Raw genomic sequence first — 5,461 nt, 5'->3', positions numbered from 1 at the left:
TATTATATATTTATTTTTTCTTATGCAGTAGTGGATATTTAATAGAAATTTGTGGAACTAAACTGACTTTTGTGTTTTACACATCTAGGTGAATATTATATATAAATGCATCAGGTATGACTATGACTCCGTGAGACTAATTCTTAAGGAAATTTATCGTGTATTACTATTCAAAAGATTTTATGTCATGGGGCACCTGGGTGGCTCAGTCGGTGAAGCATCTGACTTCAGCTCAGGTCACGATCTCATGGTTTGTGAGTTCAAGCCCCGCGTCGGGCTCTGTGCTGACAGCCCGGAGCCTGGAGCTTGCTTCCCATTCTGTGTCTCCCCCTCTCTCGGCCCCTCCCATGCTCATGCTCTGTTTCTGTCTCTCAATAATAAATAAACGTTAAAAAAAAAAAAGAATTTAGGTCGTGTGTGTTAATGAAACAAACACCTATTGGCTCACCACCCAACTTCGCCAGCTCATTCCCAGTACTATCAAACTCCGTGTCTGCTTCTGACCGGTCTCATCCCCCTGCCCTCCCCAGAGGTCATCGTACCTTGAGTTTCGTGTTTATCACTGAAATATTTCATCAGCAATCATGCCAAACATTACCTAGCCCATGAGAGTTCACCCATTCAAAGTAGTCAGCTCATCCCATTCAGAACATTTTCTGTTGTCCCTTATGGAATTACCTTAGGAGTCTCACCCACATACTTTGAACATCCTCTCTCACAAGGATTTAATTTTTCAAAACAGTAAAGCGCTAACAACGCACGCTATCATTTCTCCAATATTATATGTCAGGCTCTATTCTATGCTCCCTGGATTTATAGCTTCCTTAGTCCTCACTGTGTCCCCGAGTCTATTTTGCAGCTAAGCAATGGAGACTTCGCTCGGTGAATAACTCCTCCCGAATCATCTGGCTAGTAAGTAGCAAAGCTGGGTGATAATCGGTCACTGTGAAACCTCATCCTACTCACTGCCCCATGACCCTGGTGACCCTGCTTATGAATAAGGAGAAAGGTAGGGTTAATCAGGACAGGAGATGCCATCTGTGATTTAAAAAAGGGGCGCCTGAGTGGCTCAGTTGGTGAACCATCTGACTTCAGCTCAGGTCACGATCTCGAATTTGTGAGTTCAAACCCCGCGTCAGGCTGACCCCTCGGAGCCTGAAGCCTGCTTCGGATTCTGTGTCTCCCTCCCTCTCTCTGCCCCTACCCCGCTCCTGCTCTCTCTTTCAAAAATAAATTAACATTAAAAAAATAATAATAAAAGCAAGACAACACTAGAAGTACTGATTTTCTTCAGTCCTCCTGGCTGTAAAAGGAAGTTCACAGAAAGGGCTCAGGGTTTGAGAAACAGTCTGAAGTTGACTCCCTTAGAAGGGCTCAGCATGGGTTTGAGGCTTGTTAAACTGTAACACGATGCACACAGACCTGTCTTATCGTCTTTGCTAGAGTGCCCCTCTCCTGCTACATAAACCACCTTCGCTGGCAGCCCAGCACCTCACACGGACCTTCTGTGTTGATAAAGAGGAGGACACAGAAGGAAAACACCCAGTATTTGATCTTGGATTTCTCTTCAGAAACAAACACTGCTGCGCAGGTCTATGATCAAACGATGGAACTCTCTGTGACCAAAAGCACAAAAGCAATTCATTGGAGGAAGGATGGTCTTCTCGACAAACGGTGCTGGGCCATAGGACACACACAGGCAAAAACAAAAAAAAAGGAGGTGGATCTCTTGACTTGACATCACACCTTATACAATGAAAACGTCCTCAAAATGGGGTCACAGGACTTAAAAAATGTAAATGTAAAGACTGAAACTGTCGGGAAAAACAGGAGAACCTCTCTGGGAGAAGCGTTCTTAGACTTGACATCAAAAAAAGGACCCAAAAAAGGGTAATTTGACCCCATTGAAAGGCAGGAGGTCACGTGCTTTGCTCTTTGAAGGATATCCCGTTACAGGATGAGAGGACAAGCTACTGAGTAACAGAAGGCATCAGCAAACCACGTATCTGATAAAGGTTTATAGCTGCAATAGATAAAGAACTCTCAACAGTCAACAGTAAAAAGCAAACAATCTGACAAGAAAAGGGGCAAAAGACATGAATGGAGTTATGACACGTCTTCATGGGGGAGAACAGACAGCTGGCAGAAGAGCATGTGAGAACGCGTTCAATGTCATCTGCCATCGGGGCAGTGCACGTTAAAGCCACAAGAGGATATCAATTCACACCTACCAGAATGGCTGAAATTTAAAATAGCGACATCACCAAGTGCCAGCAAGGATGTAGAGAAACCGGATCACTCATGCATTGCTGGTGAGTGACACAGCCATTCTGGCAAGCAGTTTGGCAGATTCTTATAAAGCCAAACATGCAGCTGACCCAGCAATTGGGATCCTGGGCCGCTGTCCCAGAGAAATGAAGACTTAGGTACACATAAAAACATGTGCACGGACACTCAGCATTTTCGTGCAACCTCAATTTGCAGTAAAGGATATTTTAAGTTAGAGAAAAAAATTAAAATCGGCTATATACATCAGTGCTTGCAAAACTAACTCCCTTCCCCACTTCACACAGTCAGTAGCTAAAAAATGGCTTTCGTAAAATTCTTTTCTGCTTTGTTGATGGTGCAGATCAGTGGATGATCAGGGAAAGTTCTTATGTGAAAAGAAGGGAAGTTTTCCATTTAATTTCTTAATTCTCTAAGAGGAGTTTCAAACACCTGAAGTGGCTTTTGAGAGAAAGGAGTGGAGAGCAATGCCCCGTGGTTTAAATTCAGAGGCTCTGCCAGACCTCAGCCAAGAGCGGCACGTTTCCTCCCCGACAACACCCTAACTCCTCTTGCCATGTAGATGAATCGTCAGAAATTCCAAAACCCCAGAAACTTTAAATTTTATGCTAATGTTTTTAAAACAAACCTTGCTATCTTATTTGCATAACATCAAAATATTGCTTGAAATCTCACGCTTATCTTGGTTAACTTCAAGCTTGGAGACACGAGCACTGAGATGAGTTAAAGCCTCCTGTGACTCCATCTACTCCACTCTGTGCAATCCAGGCCCCTGGGCCGGACACTCTTTTCATTACTGCCCGGGACGCCTGCGAGGCGGGGAGAAGGGTCTCCAAAAGACAAGCCTGTGCATTATGTCTTCCAGGATTAGAGGTATTTCTCCCTTGGTTTAGGGCCGAGTCAAAGACTCACACAGCTTACCAGGTGCCAGACCCTGTTAATTTATTCCTTATGACCACCCCATGAAGTAACTAGTATTCTTATCCCACTTTACAGATAAAGAAAGTGAGGCACAGGAAAGCAAATAACCTAAGATCACACAAGCTGGTGGCAGAGATAAAATTCAGACTAACCAATTCACATCTAGACTCTTAGCTACGCTGCCTCCCAGATGAATGAAAGAATAGATGGCTGGTTGGCTGACTGTTTAGATGGATGGATGGATGGATGGATGGGTGGTTGGATGGATGGATGGATGGATGGATGGATGGATGGATAGATGTAAGGATTGAAGGATGGATGGATGGATGGATGGATGGATGGATGGATAGATGGTTGGGTGGTTGGATGGATGGATGGATGGATGGATGGATGGATGGATATACAAATGAGTGAATGAACAAATGAACAAGCTTGTCCCCCCAAATAGAATCCCCATTAGCCTGGGAGCTCTATGGTTCTCAGGGCCTGTGTGTGGCCTTGGCATGTCCGCATCTGGCCTTGTTCCTAGCCCAGGACTTTATTTTTCATGAATGCCATGGCTGTCAAAGTATGACGTCAGGATTCCAGGATTAGGAGGCAGGAAACCTGGGTTCTTATTCTGGCTGCACCACCAACTTGTGTGCTTTCAGGTAAATCGATGACCTATTTTCCTACCTGGAAATGAGAGAGTTCAATTAGAATAATCTCCAATATTCCACAATTCCATGTTTTGAATCGTCCAAATGAAAGTCCATCAACAAGACCAGATATATAGGAGGTGGGCATGAATCAAGTATCACAGACATGGACAGTGAGGCACTGGAGAGCCCTGCAGAGGCTGAGTGTTGTCCAAGTTCATGGTCCAAGAGACCACAGAGTACTGTTATATGGTTGCAGCTCAGGAAGCGGTAGCAGATGAGGCCAGAAAAGGTGAGCTGAGACTGATCCTCAAGGACTTGGAGCATATGCTGTGGTGTTGCAACTTTGTAGGCAGTGGGGAGACACTCAGATTTTTTTTTCATTGTGGTAAAAAATACATACAATTTTTCTTTTTAACCATTTTTATGTGTACCATTCAGTGGCATTAAGTACATTCATATGGTGCAGCCATCACCACCATCCATCCATCTCCAGAACTTTTCCATTTTCCCAAACTGATTCTGTGCCCATGAAACACTAATTCTCCATTTGCCCACCCCTCACCTCTGGCAGTTACCATATGACTTTCTGTCTCTAGGGACTTGACTATTCTGGGTACGTCATAGTAGAATCACACAGTATTTGTCCTTTTGTGACTGGTTTATTCTACCTACATAATGTCTTCAAGACTCATCCATATTATAGCATGTGTCAGAATTTCCTTCCTTTTGCAGGCTTAATAATATTTCTATCACACGTATATACCACATTTTGTTTATCCATCCATCCATTGATGGTCACTTGAATTGTTCCCACCTTTTGGCTATTGTGAATAACGCTTCTAAAAAGGCGGATGGACAAATACGTTTGAAGTGAAGGATTTTGAGTAGGCTACAGGTGGGACCAGATTTTTCCTTTAGAAAGTTCTACCTGGCGGTGCAGAAGAAGATGATGATGGTAACAGCAATAAACATTAAATGAGTGCCTACTGTATGCCAGGTACCGGTCTCAAGTACCAGATGTGTACTGACTCCTGTAATCCCATCTCACACCTACTCCCTTGAGGTAGATGCTGTTATTGTCTCCATTACATGTGAGCAAATGGAGAGAAGTTGAAGAAGCTGCCCAAGATTGCACAGATAGCAGAAGAATGAGTGACTGAATCCAGAAAATCCACCTGTACAACCTACCTGCTCTCATGATGCACTGGGTACATGGGCTACAGAATGGAGGCCATTCGTGGTGCTGTTGAAATAATCCAGGCAGGAGCTGACAAGAGTTGTGGAGCGAACTCAGGAAGCAGTGAAGGAGGGACATGAGGAGAGAGACTGGAGAGCTTTAGGAGGTGGGATGGACAAGCTCCTGGTGGCCCTGGCTGCGAGGAAGGGGAAAGAGTCTGAAATGACAGACAGCTTCTGACCTCGATCACATAGGTGGGGAGTGGTGTCATTCACTACGAGGACGTGAATAAACTGGCAAGTAAGGTGAGGAGGGAAATGATGATTCTATTCAGTACCTGCTGAATCTGTGGTACCGGCAAGACCTTCAGAGAGAGGTGTCCACCAGGCCCCCGTAAGATAAGAGCCAAACTCAACAAAAAGACCTTTTTGGAGGC

Source organism: Panthera onca, chromosome A3 (assembly GCF_046562875.1).
Source record: "Panthera onca isolate mPanOnc1 chromosome A3, mPanOnc1 haplotype 2, whole genome shotgun sequence".
NCBI classification, from domain to species: Eukaryota; Metazoa; Chordata; class Mammalia; order Carnivora; family Felidae; genus Panthera; species Panthera onca.
This window is presented reverse-complemented; position numbering follows the sequence as displayed.